This window comes from Cryptomeria japonica, chromosome 9 (assembly GCF_030272615.1).
Source record: "Cryptomeria japonica chromosome 9, Sugi_1.0, whole genome shotgun sequence".
Lineage (NCBI taxonomy): Eukaryota > Viridiplantae > Streptophyta > Pinopsida > Cupressales > Cupressaceae > Cryptomeria > Cryptomeria japonica.
The window spans coordinates 256,802,299-256,825,417 of NC_081413.1; positions in this window are offsets into that span (position 1 = coordinate 256,802,299).

Sequence of the window (23,119 nt, forward strand, 5' to 3'; positions counted from 1 at the left end):
AACTCCTTAATCTCTCCTCCTTTCCCATCAAGGACAAAGGCCTCAGCAACACTACACACACCATTTCTTCCCTTGAGAGCATCCACAACATCAATACAAAAAAATAAATAGACATGAAGACTCCCTTTGGAAAGATATATCCCCATAATGCACCTAGCTAGAAGAAAGATGGGAAATGACCCCAAGCTTCTCCTAAAGAAATTCAAACATATCCTTTGCCAATGCCTTAGAGAAAATATTTGCAACCTATTTTTTTGTATACATATACTCCAATCGAACTTCCTTGAGAAAATTTTTCCCTTAAGTAGTGATATTTGATTCAAATTTACTTTGTTCTTGAATGCATAACTCTATTCTTCAGAATGTTTATTGCACTTGTATTGTCACACATAATAGTAATTACTTCATCATATGTTACCTTGAAATACTTAAGAGACTATCTCACCCACATTACCTAAGTACGACAAGATGTTTTTGCAATATACTCTGCTTCAACAATAGATAGGAAAATTGAGTCTTGTTTCTTTCGGAACTAGGAGACCAAACTGTCTCCTATAAAGAATGCACCACCACTAGTACTCTTTCGATAATCAACACTTCCAACACAATTTGCATCAATATAATCTTTCAACATTAAATATCCATATTTTTTTATACCAAGTCCAAAATCCAATATACTTTTCAAATATCTAAAAATTCTTTTCATAGCTTTCTCATGTCTCACCTTTGGATTTGCATAAAATCTATCTACCAAACACAAAACCTGCATGATATCTAGTCTCAACGTAGTCAAATACAGCAATCCATGATTCATTGAGTTGTACTTCTTTTGTTTAACTTCCAAAGACTCATCATATTTTCTCAACTTGCATCTAATGGCTAAAGGAGTTGTAACTAGTTTGCAATCATCAAAACTAAATTTCTTCAACATTTCCTTCACATACTTTCTTTGAGAGATTAAAAAATCCATTTTCTGATTGAATAACTTGCAACGCAAGAAAGAAAGACAATTCACCAATCATTGACATATAAAATTCTTTGTGCATCTCTTTAACAAACTATTTACATAAGCTACCATTTCCTCTAAATAATGTCATCAACATAAACTATAACAATCAATGACTTATCTCCATCAATCTTGAAATACATATTACTATTTGTTGTACCTTTTCTAAAATTTTGTTGAAATTATAAATACCTATCCGATCTTGCATACCAATCCCTAGGTGCCTATTTGAGTCCATACAATGCTTTCTTCAATTGCACACCATATTTGGATATTTTGTCACTCTGAAACCATCTAGTTGCTCCATGTAAACTTCTTCTAGATATCCATTCAAAAATGTTTATTTGACATGCATATGATAAACTATAAAGTTCTTATAAGAAGAAAATGCAAGAAACATATGAATAGATTCCATCTTTGCTACTGGAGTAAAATTTTCTTCAAAGTCTACACCTTTCACATGAGAATATCCTTTACATACCAGTCTTGCTTTATTCCTTGTCACTTTTCCTTTCTCATTTATCTTATATCTGAATACCCACTTAGTTCCTATTACATTCTTGTCCGCCAATCTAGGTACTAGCTCCCAAGTCTTCTTCTTCTGAATATGATTTAGATATTTTCCATTTCTTTTACCCAAATTTCATCCTTACTTGCTTTCTCATAATTCTTCAACTCAATCATAGATAGTGAATAGTAATTATCTTGTTCTTGAGCTTCTGCAATCTTCTTTCTTGTTTAAAAATATTTTTTCTTGTCTCCAATTATCTGAGTTTTTGAATGATGCTTCTTAACATACTTCTAGTAGGAACTTTTGCTAAGTCTTCCTCTTCTTTTTCTTCATACTTTGATTCCTTCTCCTTTCTCTCTTCCGGATCACTTGCCTTCTCTGTAATTTCTTAAACAATCTCAACCTTTTATACTAGCAAACATTTATTCTCCTTTCAATCATTGATGTAATGTACATAAATCCACCTATTCTAACTCCCTCTACAACTATTTTACTAGTCTTCTCTTTTTTTATCACACATCTAGTGATACTAAACAAAAATTCATAGCCTTTTGTACACATCTGATTAACATTTAACAAACTATGTATTAATTCTTCAACATAATAAAAATAATCAGTTTTATGCTTATCATCAATAGAAACACTTACAATACATTGAATAGATAGACCATCTTCTCTAGCAAATTTTCTTCATCGATCCTCCATCATATTTCTTGTTATTGGTAAACCTGTCTTTATCACTAGTCATATGATTTGAACATTCAGAGTGTATAATCCCCGTATTCAATTCTATCTTAGCATGCAATGCAGTCTTAACTATTATCTCTTCTTCTAGTTCCTTCAAGGCATTCTCTCTCTTTAATTGCTAGAAATAGGGTTTCTTCATTCGAGTCATCGTGAACCTCATCTTCAAATGTATGTTCCTCAATAGAACATAATCCCTTCTTCTCTCTTCTGTTAAGTTTTTGTCTTCTAAACTTTTTTTTCTTCTCATCATCATCTAATCTCTTATAGTCTTTTTTGTAAGTGCAAGTAGAAGCATAATATCCAATTCTATGACAAGAAAAGAAATTCAGAGGTAACTTACGTTTGTATTTTCCAATGCCTCGTTATAATGTTCTCACAAAATTTGCTTCAACTTCATGTAGATCTCCACTATAATTTGGATCATCATGTCTTGAAACATTAAATTTTGCTTCTTTCTTTTCTCTTTTCCCTTCCTCCATTTTTGAAATATCAAAAGTTGTTAAAGCACCAATAAGCTGATCAATAGTATAATTACTCAAATCATTGCTCTCTTGTATAGCACATCTTTGTGTATTGTAGGATTTAGGAAAAGTGAGAAAGATCTTATGCACGACATCACATTCCTCCAAATGTCCACCAACAACTCTAATGCCATCAACAAGATCAGCCACTCTATAAATATATTTCTCAACACTTTCATCTTCTATCATTCTTAGATACTCATATCTCTACTTCAAATTCATCAGCCTAGTGTGCTTTGTCTTCAGATCTCCTTCCTATGCCAAATATAGCTTGTTCCACATAGCTTTAGCATCCATCAATCCTTTTACCCAAGTCCAAACATTGAATCACTTATACAACTAAAGATTTTATCTCTAGCCTTCACATTAGTCTCCTTTAGCTTTATCTCATCCAGAGTTTGAGCACCACCTTACAGAGGTGTATATCCAGTCAGAATGATTTCCCAATTTTCATTTTGCAATGTCTCCAAATGTGACTCCATTCTCCCCTTCCAGTATGAAAAATTTGTACAATCAAAGATTGAAACTTTGTAATGCATGTCCTACATGATATCATATCTACCTCAAGCGGTTGAGCTTACTCAAGAGGAACCTTGTTGTAATACTAATTGTTAAACCCAGGGAAATACTAAGAGGGGGGTGAATTAGTCCAAAATATAAATTAACATAACACATAAACAATCAATAAAAACACACATTCAACACATGAACAAAAACATTTTCTATGTGGAAAACCCAAATAAGGAAAAACCATGGTAAGCACCTGCCCATAAAAATATATCCACTATGTATATTAGATTACAAAAAGAGATCATTGCTCCAGACTTGCAAACCAAGGCTAACTGCTCAAGGGGAAAGATACAAAAGAGGACTTGCAAAATGCAAAACCTAAAGCTAAATGCAATAGGGCAAGATATGAAAAGAAGTATCTCTTGATCATGAATTTTCCTTGAACTCTACATCAAGCAACCAGTAGTAGCGTACACAACTCAGACCTCAACTGCCAACACTCTATCTCAAATCTCTTTCATAGTCTCACCACAACTTCCATATCATTCAAACACCACTCTTCTTCACTGCTCTTCACCAAACCTCAGTAGCTATCTTTGCATCTTACATCTACACTCCACACCTCATTATCATATTCTTAACTCAATCACACTCATCCTTATATACAAGATAGATCATCAAGGGTTGAACCAAGTCGGCTTAAACCAAAATTTACTTCCTAGACTAAAAACACATACACATTGATCAGTAATACATTTGAGCTCAAAATCCAACAAAAGTTTCTGACGAAAGTGAATGAATTTGTTATTTTGCCAAATTCCTTTTAATTTTTTACATTTATGCATGATGTTTGACAGAATTTCGATGAAAGTTTCCGACGAAAGTTCGACGAACTTTCCTCGGAAATTTTTTTACAATTTTTTTATTTTTTTAATGGTTTTGTACATACCTCACACCCCTTTTGGGATTGGAACTTGTGACCTCTCTTTTAAGATCACGGGTTCTCTACCATTAGGCCAACTCAGGTTGTACAATTTTTTTTAAAAATTTAATTTCTTTTGTTGTTTTATTAAAGCATTGAGAGTTTTTTAATTCAATGGCATATTAATATATATATGTATATTAAGTAAATATATATATGTATATTTAATTAATATATATTAATTAAATATATATGTATATTTAACTAATATACGTATATATATATACATATTAGTTAAATAAATATATATACACATACATACATATTTAATTTATTTATAAATTAATTAAATATACATATTTAATGTATATATATAATTGTCTCAAAGGTTATATTTTATTTATTTCAAATACATTATGCTTTTAATAATTTTCCCACTAAATTATTTTTATAAATTACCAAAAAGTTAGGATTGAATTTTCCCACTAATTTTTCCATTAAAATTTTCCCACTAAATTTTTCCACTAATGGGATGTGCATTGAATCTCATTCATAGGATGAATTCAATCTCCACCATTGGATTCTAGGGTTACAAAGAAACTTAAAATCAAACAACAAAAAGGGAAAGGAGTTCAAACCCTAACTTTATTTTTGCAGGTTGTAGCAACATTACTCTCCTTGGAGGCATGATTGGGGTTTTGAAGAGGGATTGATCTAAGAAGAGAGTCATGTTAAATGTTTTCTCAGGAAAAGTCCATCGGGGATTGTTTTTTCACAATTTATTTTCAAATGCATATGCTAATAAAAAAAATTGGGATTTTCTTTGCAGGTTGCTTACCCTCTTTTTGGGGTTTTGTTTGCAATTTGAATATTCTTTTTTTCCTCTTATTAGTTGTAGTTTTCTTTTTATTTCATATGAAGCATCTGGTTTTCCTCTTATTTCCTTTTCTCAAAGAAAACCCTAGATCTAATGTGTCTCTCCTTTTTGTTTTTGTTTTTTTTAAAGGCATCCAGATATAGATCCAAAAGAAATAAGATCTGCAAAAAAAATGGCAAAAGAAATGAGATCTACAGAAAAATGGAGGCTATTTACTTATTTTTTATTTTATTTTTCTATTTTGAAAGGGTTGTGACATCCCCATGGGGGTTTTGTAGTCCCATGGAGGCTAATACATCCCCCATGGGGGTGTTGTAGTCCCTGGGGGCTGCAACATCCCCCATGGGGGTGCCACAGTCCCATGGGGTTTGCGACATCCCGCATGGGGATGTCGTAGTCCCATGGAGGTTGCGACACCCCCATGGGGGTGCCCCAGTCCATGGGGTCTGCGACATCCCCCATGGGAGTGCCATAGTCCCATGGAGGTTGTGACACTGCCATGGGGGTGCCGCAGTCCCTCGTTTGCAAAAATTTTAAAATATTTTTTATTTTTTATTTAAAAAAAAAAATTATATATACAATATTATATAATACTATATGTAATATTATCTATAATATTATATAATATTATATATAGTATTATATAATATTATATAAAATTATATATTATATTATATAATATTATATGTAATATTATATATTATTATATGTAATATTATATATTATTATATGTAATATTATATATTTTAAAATTCAAATTCAAACTCAAATTTAAAATTTGAAGTCTAATTTTTTATATTAAATTTCAATAGTTGAAATTGAAACTTAGTTAAACTTTAATTTTTTTTAAAACATATATATATACACATAGTTCAAAGCTTGGCTTCTATCCATCTAAAAGAGAAAGAATATATTAATCAGCAAATATATAACACAAACCCACAAACCTAAAACTCAATCAATGACTAAAGAAATGACTTGCATGACTAAATAAATGACCAATTAACAATAATTAATGACTAAATAAATGAAAATATTTTGTAATTATTTTGGATGAACATTTCGTCTATTTATCAACAAAAACATAGTGCCACTATCCGACGAAAGTTCGTCGAAATTTTGACGAAACAAATTTCATCGAAAGAAGTGACAAAAAAAATGCGACAAAATTCTTTTGGGTGTTTCGTCAAAAAAGTGATGAACTTTCATCGTAATTTGGAGTCAAATTCATTAGTGGATCCACTCTAGGAGAAACAAGTAACCAAAATACATCTTCCAATGATCAATTCACCAATCTACAATCACAAGAACATAGCCAATCGCATATCCATACACTACATATCTATATAAGCAATGAACGGTAAAAACATACTCTCCAATCCAAATAGCTTAAATTTGTATTTCCACATGCTACGATGAGACCCATAACACATCAAACAATGTCCCACAAATCATATATGAACTTAAGGATAGGTCTAACATATAATATCATGACCAAAAATGAACATTGCCACAACACTTGGAGACCAAAAAGATATTTCCAAACCACAAAACTATCATATCCATGATACCAAAACTATATCTAACAACTATTTTCAACAACACTTTTCAGACCTGAACACTTCCAGAATGACCAATAGAACAATTGCAACATCAACATAGAAAGATAAATTTGCACCATAGACATTTCAAACCAATCGAGAATAATAATTTTGACTTCAATCAAAACCATAACCACACATACTTGCAACACATATATTGTTAGACATCAAGTTAGCATCAATATAAACATATATTGCCAATATTTTATCAGTAGTTTAATGAAAGACTTTCCATCACTAGCCTCTAGCCATGAATTTGATGAAGAGTAGGACAATGTTATAAGTTAAATAATTTTGTTGATGTTGTGAAGATAAAAGAGGATTGGTTTAAGATCAAGAATATAGAGGTAAAACTAAAATGATAGGATCCAACCATTAAAGGATATTTTGAATATCTTGAGGATCCTTTAGGTAGGAAACATACATATTATGCTAATTACAAGAATGATGTTGATCATATACCTATACGAAGATTAGTTCCAAGTGTCCCTTTGCGACCCTCTATTATGAAACTAGTTTTTTCCATTGTTCTTCTAGTTGTTCAAGATGACGCTAGGCCTCTTCCATCTATGGTTTCATCATCAAACTAGAAATAAACTTTTATACCAAATAATATTCCAAATAACCCGAGGGTTGTTACCTAGATTCATATTTTATCTCAAGGGATCCTACAATTGAATTTCTTAATAGTGGATATGATTTTGACATTGATGTTAGTGCTAAATAAAAGGTTTAATATGATAAAAGAAATATAAATGAAGTGTAGCACCTCCTAATAAGCCCAATGGTCAATTTTGGATTTGGTAGGGAGGTTGTTGATCATGTAAGAGCAAGAGATTATGATGAATTGATGACTAATGGAGAATTCATCAAGACAAAATAATTTAAACATTCAATATACAAAGTCATTGCAGAATGAGACAATCTTGAATATGGTTTTCCTAACCCAATTAAAAAGTAATAAAATAAAATTGAAGATGAAATAAGAATAAGGGACAAGAAAAAAATAACAACTATAACTTTAGAAGAAGGTAGGAGAATAGTTAGGGATAGTGGCATTCTTTTGTTGGAAGGATAGGATGTCTACTCTACCATTGCATTTTATCACTTTAGTAGGAGAAGATAGTGAAATTTCAGTCCTGATATATATCCTCAAATTACAAAAGAATAATGTTTTGGATCTACATTTGATGACCAACATTATTTTCTAGGCTTCTATTCTCTCTACCCAACAACTCAAAATATCGGCATGAGTGAGTTGGGCCTAAAGCTATTTGGACACATAATGGTTAGAATGGCTAAACATACAACGGTTGTCCAAGTTTCCCAATTGACATCACTTGGTGCTTATTTTCCGGAGAGGTTGGCCAATATTTCCAAGAAAGATAAGGCTAAATTGACCAACAAAAATTTGAGATTAAAAGACTAGTTAACCAGCAAGATTATATTATTACCCCCTTCTTGATCTAGCATTATCTCCTGAGGAATTGTTGAAGTTAAAGAAAGAGTTTAAAATGGAATGAGTTATATTTTCTATTCTCACTAAGGAGTTTCAAAGTAAAAATAAATAAAATAAAATTCTCCTTAAACAAATTGTATATAATACTTCTAGAGAGAAGAAATTGGTGTCTATTTTATTAAGTTTGTTTCTTTGAACTAGGTTGCAGTTAATCCTAGAATTTGTTGAAGATGATTGGGAATACTATAGTGCTACAAGGAAAGTCTTAAACAATCATGTTAATAATATAGTTTATTTTCTTTATGTTATAAAATATTTGATAAGAAGAATTAAGGCTTTAGATATTTTAACATGCCAAGTGCAAATGGAAAATTTTGTACTTTAAATTTTAACATGATTTTTCTATGAGTAAAAATCATATTTTTTATTTAGTAGAACCAAATAAACTATAGAAATATTCTCTATATTATACTTTTAAACTTTATATAAATCAGTAATATCAAGAATGGTTTCATTTGTCATTGCAGTGTTTCTGTGATTGTGTAGTTTGTGTATGCCTATCTTTCAATGATATTTATACTTGTGCTATGTATTTCTACAAACATTTAGGATCAAAACTACTTGTGCTATTTATTTCTACAGACATTTAGGATCAAAAACTACTTGTGCAATTTATTTCTACAAAAAATTAGACAAAAGTTTGTGGAAATGGATAAAGACTTTAAATTGAATTCAATAAGACTATTGAGGGTATGGAAGAAGCATTGTTTCCACTTTCAATATATGAGTGGAACCCTAAGGTAGCGATGCATGATAGTATAAGGAACTACAAATATTTTCTAGACTACTTTTTGGCTCCATTGTGTCAAACAATTATAAAGAATCCAATGCGTCAACTGCCCAAGTCTTGTATAAATTACATTCAACTAGAATAAATAATACAAATGGCTGATAAGTTCTTCATCAAAGAATATATTGTGCTAATATTTTATGGGTTAGGAGAATATCCCTAGAAAATTCCCACTCATGTGATAGATCTATTTTTTACATTGTAATATGTATAACAAATTAATAGTATAGATTAATTATATAATCATAATAAAAAAAGGAAGAGCATATTTCCTTCATTACCTTTCTCATGTAGAGGGTTCACATTCAAGAGCAAAGAATTCAATAGTGTAAATGATTTTTTCAAAATTTATTCTTTTAAATTTTTCTATCACTAGAAAAATGACCCATGTGATGTTGTCAAAGTGAGAATTATTGTGAATTTAGGAATTTTGTAAGGAAAATTCAACACAAATTTAAACCCTCACTAGAAATATTGGAAAATAATAATTTTTTGGATTAGGCCAAAAAATGCAAGAAACTAATATTGAGATAGGTATTTCTTTTGATAAATTATCAACATTAATAATAGAACTACACCAAAAAAAGAACCTGAGATGTCAATCAAGAGGTAAAAATCCTTCTACACAAGAGCTTCCAAACTATCTAATATACAAAACATACTAAAGAATCTAAGGTTGACTTGTACATATATAAATTGGACATGGTCAATAATCACTAAGTTCTATTCTAAAACGAAGAACCTAGGTGAACCAAAGACTACTATAGGCTTTGATGACATCTTAGAGTATCAAAAATTTATAAATTTGTAGAATAAAGAGAATCCTAATGAAGCTAACACGGATGATGAAGAACATGATGATTATTACAGAAACTTGTGATCATGATGTTAGTACTAGTGAGGCATAGTATGCATATAGACCTTTTTCAGGTGTATCCACAAAAGACAAATATTCTATAGGGGTAGTAATTGTAGAAAAAATGGGTTATGATGGTAGTGCTTTGAAATATAGAGGACGGGGATATTTTTTGTACTAATTCCTACAAATGTGCATAATAAAACTTATAAAGAGAAAAAAAAATGGTAAAAGGTATCATTTAATTTGTTCTTGGTGAATATTCAATTCCACAACCTGAGACTAATAGTCAAACAAGTCCAACACTAGAAGAAAATAAACAAATATAGGAACTCAGTGATCAAATCATTCTAAATAATAAAAATATTATCATAACTCAAATTCCAATTACCTTTGTTTCGACCACAAAGGAATTACTTCTACAAATCAACCCTCCAAATTTTAGTTTGACAAAGATTGCAAGTACTAGTACTATTTTTCCATTCAAGCATGTTATTGTTTTAGCATTCCAATGTTTTGATTACAATAAGTTTGATGTTGAGATGAAAAAGAAAATATATGTGTATAAACAAGAGAAGAAGAAATTGTTGGAGCATATTGCTATAATTTTAGAGAATACAACAACCATGGTAAATCCTACATTTAACTCAAATAAAGAAACTATTGAGTACATGATTTGTGTGCCAATATTCAACAATAATCATAGCATCAAATAAATCAATCTAAATATTATGTGAGCACTGTAAAATAGATTTTAAAATTAAAAAAAAATCAATGTATCTAAAAGAAATGAACAAGTGGTATACATGTTACTGCTAAAGCAATAGAGAGATAGAATTCAATTGCAAACGCAAATAGAAAAGTTGAAGGTAAAACTATAAAATGAGAAAGAAAAAAGGAAATTAATAAATAACAAGAGTAAGGATTTAGAAAATGGGATAACAAAATATGGCCCTACATCTACATGCCAAAAGAATGATCAGGCATAGGTGGATCTAAGTAACCACAATATAGATTTATATGAAACAAAGAAGAATTGTGAAAATAAAAGAGCAAAAAGGAGAAAAATAGAACAAAATTTGGCACAAGACATTGTTGGGATAGGCCTAACCAGGAAAATAGAAGGTTAATTGAAAACTAATAAAGTGAATTTGAGACAGGCCAATAAAAAATTGACTACAACCCTAAATAAAGAACAAGAGGTAAATCAGTCTTACAAAAAAATGCTCTATAAAGTATGTAGTCAAACAATAAGGAATATAGAATAATATTTGGGAGGAAATAATATAGATGGTTGATCAATTTTTTATATTTCTTTTATTGCTTTTCAGTTTGATGGAACATAATAAGAATCTCAATCAATATGTTATGGAGAAGAAATATTTTAAATCATGAGATAAAATGGCTAATCATTTTTTCTCAAAAGCTCAATACATCATGTGATAGTAAATTCTCATCCAAAGGAATTCAGAACTACAATGATACCTCAATAAAGGTATCAAATATGATTTAAAATATTTCAATCTATGTGAAACTACTAAGGAATTTTTGGTTTAGGTTGAAAAAAGTTGTGATACCAATATAAGAAAATTTGAGTTATTCATATAGTTGTGTTTCCACAAACATTTTGTCATATTCAACACAACCTTTTGACATATTATAGAGATACAATGGCAATAACACTTTATAAAGAAAGATGGAGGAGAAGTTGAGGAAAAAATTGGAATGGATTCCTCTATAGGTACAAGAGGCAAAAATGTTGGATTCTATAAAAACTATGTAGATATCATTAATTGTTACATTCAAGTCAAGTTTTAATTTCAGTTATGACTTGCCAATAGATTTGCAAGTCAAATATAATAAGTTAGAACAACATTCAACTCCACAAAATGAACAATGTGTAATGCCCCACAAGGGAACCCTAGACAAATAAAAATAAATAAACTTAAACACATGGAATTTTTTATTTTTTTAATAGGAATCATAATACATCAACCATCTTTTAAATAAACACATGTTTAGCGTAACATAGATGGATTATAACAATGTCTAGCGGAAGACTTAATCACATCTCATAACAATCCTCCAAGGGTCCCCTAATATTTCTACTAAGAAAACACTTACTAACATGTATTAAATATTACTAAGTTAACCATACTTTAATAACTAAATCCCATTACATTATTTCAAATTACATAAACATCTTTAATAGGATACATTGACAAAACTCAATCAAATAAACTTCTAAACATGAATTTCATTTAACTCATCACATAAGTATACCATTACTAGCATCAATATGTCCATCTCAAATAAATTATAACATTATTTAATCATGTTCTAAAACATATAAGAATCATAAAATAGTCCAATAACATGGATCACTTAAATGTAACACACACAAAATATATATATATATAAACCACACATAATGAGTCAAACATATTAGTCTAACAGGTCAAGTAATAAGCAAACTATGGAGGGGTACTACATCAACACTCACTAATATTCATTAATCATATAACTTATTATATAATTATGGTTATGTTATTATCCTAGAAGATGATGTTATTGGTGCATAGTTGCATAGGTGTCTACGTTGTGAGTTAGTTGTTAGTTGGTTGCTTTGGTGCCTTCAGTGGCATGTTTAATAGTTTAGGACGATGAACCAACACAAGTAGAATGTTGACTAGGAAGAGTGCCTCCTGGTTTTTTTACACCTATTAGGGATGGATGGATACCCATGTGATGGATCATCTTGAGTGGGCTAAGGATCAGTTGTTTGGTGTGTTGCTTCATGTGAGTAAGATCTTTTTCATCCCTTGGGTGGTCTGTGTGTTTGGGTGCTATTAGCAATAGTGGATAAGTTTCCTCATTCAGTTTTGCATATAATATTTGGAAATTATTTGTTTCTTTGGGAGGTGGGGGGGTTGATTTGACCCTCTTTTGTACTAAGGAGTTCCCTTTATGTGATGGTCTGCTTGATGATTGATTTTTTCTTTCATGGATATTAGGGACCCTTGAATGACCTTATTTTCTATATAATCCTACTATTAGGGTGTGATTATTTCTTGATTCACTTTGACTTAGATGCTTAGTTAACTCTTGTTTGAGAATTATGCTCCTCATTTTATAATGTTGCATTTGGATTTGATAGGGATAAAAGTGATTCATACTCTTATGTGTTAGGAATTGTTGTGCTTGCTTTGTGTATATTGTCTCTCAGGATTCGTAATGATGCACTATGGTACATATGAAAGGAATTGTTTTGATTAATAAAAGTGATGTGTTTATATTATGACTGCATTAGTGTGCATGGTGTACTAGCATTGGTAATAATATATCATTGCATAAATGTTTCTTAAAAATGAAGTATAGGATGACTTGAGTGTTTATTGTATCTGGTGCATATTCTCTAACTCATCTTGGATATTGTATCCTTGGGTGTTGTGTAGCGGTTACTCCCTAATGTGTGTCCAATATTGGTCACTTAAATTTATTTGTGATTGATGACTTATTGTATTTTTGGAAAGTTGTCTCCTATGTTGCATGGGCTAGCATTGAATTTTGAATTTTTATTATGCTTGGAATCAGTCATTGAACTATTATATCTATCTATTTTGTGACACTTGTCACACTTAATTTATTTTTGAAATTGCATGCACTTCTCGATTTAAAGTTGAATTGATGAACTCCCCTACTTGGGTTTTCTCTTTTTTCAAATCTCATGGTAGCTTCCCTAAATGTTTGATGTTGATGGACCTATTTGTGTGTTATGTTATTTTCTATCATGTTCATTATGAACCTCTAATAGTATATACAATGGAGGACATCATGGAGAATATATCACATGTGATTATTGAGTAGTCAAAATTTTAATTCAACAAAACGATTAAAAGATGTTTATATAATTGAATGCGATTGAAATTCTTTGGGTATATGAAATGGTTAGAAATGTCTGACTAGAAAAATGTAAATCTTATAATATTGCATTAGGGAATATCATAATGAATTGTAAACAATGCCTTTACTGAATGTTAACTGCATGTTTTAGGTGATAATTCTTAAGCATGAATGGCCATGTTAGATTCTAATAAAGTGTGTATTTGATGTTGTATTATGCATATGAAAATTATTTCCATGTGATTGGATTGTGAACTAAATGTAGTAGGATTAATGCATTGTGCCCATTGTATTTTTGCACGAGCTTGTGTTGGTAGTAGCAGAATCATGTGAATTATTCTTGTTAGACCTTGTTGTTGGTTGTTGACTTGGTGTGGTTTAATTCACCTACAACACTTATTTCTCCTTGTGCGGTTTGAGATCATAAATTTATTTATGCTTGATCCTCTTGGCATAATTCTATTGGCATATATGGTATCATTGATCTTATTATTTTGCTGCTCATTGCTACTCTATCTATCACTTCAGATGTAGATTCCCTGACTACATATATGGTTGACATTGTGTAGGGATGGGAAGTTCCCTTAGATATATTTTTTTCTTTTGAGTACCTTTGCATCGGTCGTAGTTTTCATTGAGAAGTAGATGTTGTAAGCTATCCTGGATTTTGTAGGGATATCATGAAATAAGTGACATTCTTTCTAGATTCTAATGGGCTCTTGAGAAGCATTATGGTGTTTTGTAGGAGGATATCTCCTTCCCTTAGATTGGTAGGAAGCCCTTTGAAAAATTTCATTGGTCTAAGGAGAGATCATTGAGGATATAGTATCGTGGTGGGTTGCCTTCAAATGAGATAGAGTTAGTTGAGTTGTGTGATGTGGCCTAGACTTATCAATGAGTAAAAGGGTAATTTTTGTGTGCCAATGTAATTGATATATTTTGTACTGAACATTCCTTGTTCTTGTTTGTAGGCTTCAAGAAGTAAACCTAGTTCTAGGGATGTACTACCCCTCCATGTTTTTCTTTAAATGCTTATTACTTTGACTTGTTAGACTATGTCTGACTCCATGTGTGGTATATTTTGTTGGTGTGTGTCTATGTGGAGACATTTATGTGATCCATGTTATTGGACTATTTTATGATGCTTATATGTTTCAAAACATGATTACTATTATACTTTATTTGAGTGGACAAATTGACGTTAGTAATGATATACTTATGTGATGAGTTAAATAATTCATGATTAGAAGTTTATTTGTTTAAGTTTAGTCAATGTATAAAATTTAAAAATATTTATGTGATTTGAAATAATGTAATGGAATTTTGTTATTTTCGTATGGTTAATTTAGTGATATTTAATACATGCTAGTAAGTTACAAGAACTATATGAAAAAAATGAATTACCTATACAACTTGGTTTGTCATGCATCCTTTTGACACATTTCAAAGATACATTGGCAATGAACCTTTAATTAGCAAGAGGGAGGACAAGATGAGGAATATTTTAGAGTAGATTCTTCCAAAGGTAGATAAGGAAAAAGTTTTGAATTATATGAAAGTGTTGATATCACTGAATGAATTGTTGTTGCTATATTCAAGTCAAGTTTTACTTATAATTATGAATGATCAATAGATTTGCATGTCAAAAATAATAACTTACAACAACTTGCAACTCCTTGAATTGAATAGAGGAGCATGATGCAAAAGATAATTGGATGATCCAACAATTAGTAGGGGCCAAAAATTTAATTTGTAAATTTTTTATTTTGAAATAGATATTGTGATTTGTAAATTATAAATACTTCTATGTATTCATCAATTGGAAAATTAATAAAAAATTTGAACCTATTTTTCTTATTTGGGCTAGGTTTAACAAAATTAGTTAATTTAATATTTAACATATGTAATGACAACTATTTATAAAATTTATAAGATGGCAATGGCTATAATTAACTTGACATCCAAACTTAAGAATAAATAATAATTTATGCTATTTAATTTAAATTTAATTATATAAGTTGCACAGTTACTAGGTCACTTGAAATGCAAATTACAATAGAAATTGGAGGAATACTTTGTTCCATTCTAAAATTTCTCTAGTCTTCTGGCACAATTACCATTTTCTCCATAAAATTGCAATAACTATCCATAAAATATTCAAATGATTATATCTTATACAGTTTAGAATTTAGCACACCAAAGTTTATAACACCATTATTATAATTTTTGCGAGATGAGCGACAAATCTTAAGGAAAAAATTAGTCCTCCGGTGTGAATATTTCTCCAAATTGAATTCTACTATCGAAATAGGAGGCATCTCATTTAATAGTACTAATAGTTCTTTATATTCCCTCTACACCTTTTTTACCAAGTCATGATAAAAATTAAGAGTGTAGATACTGGTTCCCAACTCATCAAATTATGCAATAGTTTGTGAAATTGAACTGAGACAATCAATATCAAATTTTACATGATCGAGCAATATTTGTTAAAAATTAACTTGAGGAGACCATAGTTTTTTGATGTATCTCAATCTCATTTGTATTCTTTCATAGTTTTTTATTGTATTCATTAATGTTTTATAACACTCCCAAAACTTTTCTTCACAGTCAAGGATGTTCAATGTCACGTGGTTTCACAAATTTTGAATCAAATCACTTAAGAAATACTCATCTGACACTGATGAGAGGGAAACAAGATGGAGTGACGAACCTAACATCACCTTAGTATACTCCCCAAACAAATCACTAACACAAGTTTCTCTCCATTATCTTACGGTCTTTTTTCAACCTCTTTTCTCCTTTGGAGCTTATCTTTCAACCTCACCACTTCCTGAAGAAAGGTATTCACTATTTTCTCTCTATCATCTTTTGACCTTTTTCAACCTTTTTTCTCCTTTTGAGCTCATCTTTCAACCTTGCTACTTCCTCAAATAAATAATTGACTCTTTATTTCCATCATCTTTTAACCCTTTTTCAGCCTCTTTTCTCAATTTAAGTTCATATTTCAACCTTTCTACCTCATTCTTGAGGGGTTTTACCTCCTAAAATGAACTAGAACTAGCATATAGAGAAGGGAGGAGTGACACTGCATTATAATATACTACAAGCAATTTCCATTAAAACAATTTTTAACTTACCCAAATTTGGTTGAAGGTTTTTAACAATTGTTTGAGTGTAGAGAGCATAGCTATGTGTCAATGTGACTTCTTGGACTGACATGTGTCACTCAACCTTGTAAGAACCAAGTTTCCAATAAGGTTTCCTACCTTCTTTGTAATCCAATGCTTCTAGTCATCAGGAAATATTGACCACACTACCAGTGCCTCTTATTAGGAGCTATAACCTTATCCATAATACAACTCCTGGGCCTACTCTTTAGTTGGTAAAGAAAGGAATTCCAAAGACTACCCTCTTATGGTATCAAATATAATGGATGAAGAGAGGTACCCTCCTTCTAATAAAAAACATCTAATATTTCTTATAATATGCCATGCCACCTCAAGGATCATCTTCGATATATAAAAATTATCTTCTTCTAAGACCTTAGCTATAAGTCTATCAATAACTTCTCGAGTCCCCTATGTCAACATTTATTTGACCATGTTAGAAAAATGCTCCTTTAAATTGTTCTTTATGACAAAGTCCCTAAATTATCATGACTACACAAACTTATCATCAAACATAAATGTAGAGAATGTCAATGCTTTGACATCACTTGCTTCCTTTTCTCTTCTTTCAATTTTTTTGATCATTCTATCATGAGGCCTACTTTCAAATTAGTGTGTGCTAGAGATTTTTTTAGTGGCAAATCTTCGCCAATTGGCGAATTCCGCATTTTTTTGCATTTTTTTTTTAAGAAATGGCAAATAGTCTGGGGCAACATAGTGGTCAAATCATCCAAAATTTTGGGGTTAACAGTACACTGTATCCTGGCTTCACCATTGACCACACAATGTTCGACATGCATGCCCATAATATTCGTCTGGAATCACTCGGATGTGGGTATTAGATCACCTCCGTTATTTGCCAGAAATAGTAAAATGACCACGTACCTAGGACCTAATTCGCCAACGATAAATTAAATGTTCATTGCATGCATCGGCCAAATTCGCCAATATCAATTAAAACATTATAAGAATTCGAGGACCCATTTTGCCCCGCTTAAATCAAGATGCATTTGGAAACGCCCGTGCAATTCGCCAAAAATTCAATCATGAATTGATATAAATACACTCTTTCTACAATTTGTTCATGTCTGATTAGTAAATTTGGGAGCTCTTGATTCGCATTCCGCAATTTGTGTTGGAACGTCGAAGTCCATTGTAGGGTAGAGGGCCAGAGTTACAATCCTGCAACACAGGCCCATGCATTCCTGATTTTTGATTCAGAGAATTGAGAAGGCATAAAGGTGAGTAATCATTTCTTCATACTTTATAGTATTAGTTTTAACTTTTAATTCGTAGTGAGAGGTCAAGACTCAAGATGTCATAGTCAGACATGGGTGAGACTCCTCAGGGTGGTGAAGGGATTGAGATGTAAAACAAGGGTGACACTGAGACTCCTTAGGGTGGTGAAGGGATTGGGATGTCAGACAAGGGTAAGACTCCTCAAGGCGGTGAAACTGAAGGGATTGGGAGGCCATCAAAATACCCAAAACTTAAACTTAAAGATACTACCATAAAGTCTTTCTTTAGAATTGGCAAATTTTCTGGTCCATCAACTTCTGCAGTTGCAGAAGCCATTCATAGTAGCTCACCACCACCACAAGGTGGTATTGTCATTGAGTTAAATGCATCAAATGAGGATGACAATACCGACATGGAAGAAGATGTTTTAAGGGATACACACAATGGGATAATTCACTCAAATGCAAATTCTAGTACTGAAGATGATGTTGGTAGGAAGAAAAGAAAAAGGAAAGTAAAACTGGGGTGAGAGTGGGAGATGACAAGGAGTTTTAAGATTGATTGGGTAGCAAAGTACCCATTCATTGAACTAGTCCCAAACAATGATGAGCAACCAACAAAATGTAGGTGTAAGATTTGTAGCTGGAAAACTAAAAGAGAGAAGAAGATGTAGCTAAAGCTTGACACCATAGAAAAGCATATTGGTAAGGTTTATGAAAAATAGATCATAGATGGAAAGGAAACACCAGTAGTAAGATGAAAATCAAAGGAAGAATGTCTTCATGTTAAGTATGTCGTGGAATATGAAGAGCATAACCACAAAAAGACACTGGTTGGTAATAGTGGATTTGGAAATACAATCAAGGATGGGCTTGAACATGCAATGAAAGATGCAAACCTAACAAAGACTATTCAGATGAGTGTTATTTTTCATATTCTGTCGAGAGGGCGTCCTATGAAATATTTCCCAGAATTTAGTAATTTATTATCTTTTCTGAATGTTCCTCACTATCTTATGTTACATTGGTCAATAAACATTGGATGGGAAATGGCAAACTGTCTCACTGAGGTGGAAAAGCAAAATTTACAAGAGAGTGTAAAAGAGTCAAATTTCATTTCATTATCCATAGATGAAGTTACTGTGGTAGATAACAATGCTTGGTTTTGTATGCATGTGTATACCGTAAAAGAACACGTCTGTCGAGCTCATCTACTGTGTGTTCATAAAATTAGGGGCAATTCAACAACAGAAAATTTATATTTGGAAGTTAAGAAAGCTTTCAATGAAATTGCTTGTATGGATGACTTGAAAATTGTCAAGAAGTTGGTGTGTGTTGGAGCTGATGGAGCTGCAGTAATGCAAGGTCAAAGGATCGGTCTTTGCACAAGATTACAAACTAGTATTGCACCATACATGGTTGGCATTCACTCCATGGCCCATCGAATGAATTTAGCATATATAATTGTAAGCAATTTCCCTACAGTGTCAAAAGTTGAAGATCTGGTTCGCGAGCTCCACTCATACTTCTACCAAAGTCCTAATCGTTTTGCAAAGTTTCAGATTTTTGGTGAGGGAGTAATAGTAGGAAAGAAGCTTCTCAGGGATGTTGAGACCAGATGGATCTCCTTGCATGGACTAGTGGAACAAGTTGTAACAGAATATCAATCCTTGATCAGACTAATGTATGAGAAACACCTCACAGTAGAAAAAGCTCCTAATCTCTTACATAAGTTTAGTGATATAGGGACTATGTTAACTTTAGCTAGTCTTCTCCCCATGCTAGATTCAATGAAAAAATGTGTTAAGAAAGCCCAAGACAGAACTATGTATATCAATGAGTTAAGCACTCTACGTAAAATGACATACTTGAGCCTAGATGGTCTATATTCAGATCTAATAGGGCGAAGCCCAAATTTTTTTAGGTGGCAGATAATTACAGATTTGAATCATGTTGAAATTTTTTTACATTTCAATACAAAAAATGAGTTATTTGTCTTTGTAAAAGGATTTCAGATACCAATGCACCAATCTAAGACGGGCAAGCAAGGCAGAGCACTACCAGTTAAAAAGGAAGATTTTGACAGGATTGTTAAATCTGTTAGTGATAATTTGAAGTCTATTACATATGAACTTTCAACTGAGATTCATGAAAGATTCCCTCAAGAAGAAATACTTGAAGCCATGGGTTGTGTGTATCCTCAATTTTGGCATTCAATTGGAGATAATCCAAATTACGCAAATATGTTTCATAAGAAACTAGAGGAATTGATATTGACATTTTCAAAAGATGCATATTGCAATGGACAACCAATAGAAGGAATTTTAAATATAGATCATCTTAAAAAACAATGTAAACACTTTGCATTTTTTATGAAACACCAGTTGGTTGACTTGGAGAATCCATTGAACTTGGATCAATCACAAGGCTTTGGAAAAGGATAGATCAAAGTGAAGCATTGCGTATTGCAATACCAGAATATTTGAAACTTGTTGATTTATGTCAAACAATGATATTGGGGTCAGTGGAAGATGAGAGAGTTTTTAGTGCATTAGGGCTTTTGAAATCAAAGATCAGAAATGAATTAGACAAAAATTTGGAAACTTGCTTTAGGTTGTTTGTAACTCAGTATAATGTTAGAGATTTTCCATATGATAAGGCACTGGCAATCTGGAATTCCATGCGTGAAAGACAAGGGATGTGCAACACTTTAAAAGCTGGTGGTGCTACTGCTAGTGCTAGTGCTGAGACAAATGATGGATCACAGACTTAGAGTCAGCATGAAGATGAAGAAATTTTTGAATACCCGACTCAGAATGAAGATGAACCTATTAGTACTAGTCAGCTTCTGGATCTTGAGCCCATTTTGGATATAGAAGCCTCGGACTGAGTCACTAGAGTGAATTAGTAGTTAGTTTATAGGTATTTATAATTATACTACAGTTCTTGAGTCATATTACAATTTCAATTTGTAATACTATAGTTGTCATTGATGATTTTTGATATTGTATTCCTTGAATTTGTCAATCAGAATGGATACTTATTTCATATTTTTAATTGTGAATTTGAATTATTAGTGAACAATTAGAATTTATTTTCTAAATTATTAGTAAACAATTGAATTATTAGTAAATTGGTTCCACATTATGTTGAACATGAAATGCAACAATTTGTGTCACAAGATCCATAAAATTATTCATATTGGATAATTGTTAGAACCTTTCTACTATTCTACATTAAATGCTTAACATGATGTTCATGGCAATTAGGGTTTTGTGTTTATTTTTTTGTCTTAGTTGGCTAGTAAACCAAAGTTGTCGTGCGTTGAAAATCTGAGTTGTCCTCTGTTTATTTGTCCATGTCAATGTCAAGTGTGATCAAATGGTTGGTCAGACAATGAGACATGTTTAATGTTTCATCTCTAACTCGCAGATAAATTTCATGTTTAACAATTTAAGTGGTGAGTTAGCAAGTGTTGGTTTGGGTTTAAATCATGAGGTCTCTAGTTTTTTGGGTGTTAGCATTTTATGTTAGCGAGTTGGATATTGTTAATGAAATTGCTTTGGTCGCGAGGTTTGGAATTGGTTTGATGCCTTGCATTATAGCCACGAGAGTTAGCGAGTAAGTCATTAATGGTCTGTGTGCCACTGCTCATGCTTGTTTATGAAGGTAATTAACATAAAACATCAATTTTTGTTGGTACTCGTTGGGTCATTGCGGTGAAGAGATAAATAGTTTTGAGATTTTATGGTTATCGCTAGCTCGCAGGTCCTTTATCATCAAGTCAGTTTAAGTCGTGAGCTTGCGAGTACTGGGAGATTATAGTTGTCGCTACCTCGCAAGATGTTTTTCACTTGACCATTTTATGTTGCGAGGTTGCGACTGGGTGTGATTTTATGTTATCGCAAGGTTGCAAGGTGTTCGTGGTTAAGTCATTTTAATTTGTGATCATGTGATGTGGTTGGTATCATAGCTTAGTTGGTTTCGTCGCTTGCTCGCAGGTTTTGAAGTTGTTTAGCATTTTATGTTGCGATCTAGCGATAGGTAAGTTTTGGTCTGATTTTATGGTCATCGCATGATCATGGGTTTGTAAGTATTAAGTCAAAAAGTGTTGCGAGCATGCGATGGTGGTTAAGTGTCTTGTTGTCACGGGATCGCAAGGGTTTTGTTGGGGCTTCGAATTTCCAAATAATTTCAAGCACCCTACTATTAAAAATGGTGGTCACTTCATGGAAATGACACATAATGGATTATTAATGATTTGAACGACTAGAGTAAAGGAGGATATGAATAAATTAATTCCAATGGACTCCATGAAAGACTAGTGTTTTTTATCTATAGAAAAGATGTTATGAACAGAGAATTAAAATGAATGAAAAATGAAAATATAAGAAATACCCATTTCAGAAAATCAAATTTCCAAGCTCCAGTAAAAATATTAGATCTTTATAATGTGTTTTTGGCTTTAGACTATACAAAAGACCGTAAGAAGGCTGAAAAGCCTGTTATTTCGACCTACATGAAAGAAGATGTCGACTTGGAATAAAAATGTATGCAAATATCAAATCTGATGAAGACTCATTTTAGAAGTAGATGTTTCCTACCACCACTAAAATTTTCAGATTCGTATCTGAAGTTTAAGGCAGCCGACCAACAAAAACCTGAAAGATAGCTTAAAGAAAGGTTATTGACTAACTAGTTTGCATATTAATTTCAAAGGGTTTTGTTAATTTTAATGTAAAATGGTGACTTTTCACCCCAAAAGGGGTATGGTGCCCATTCAACTACATATATAAGTGGTTAAAAATTGTAGATATGAAGGGGAGAGTCATAAGAACAACATAATGTTGTAAGGATTGAATATCATTTTGTATTAGAGAAGTCTATAGGAAGAAGAAGTATCATTTTGTGCAAGCAATCTGTAATGAAGTATTTACAAGTGCAGCTT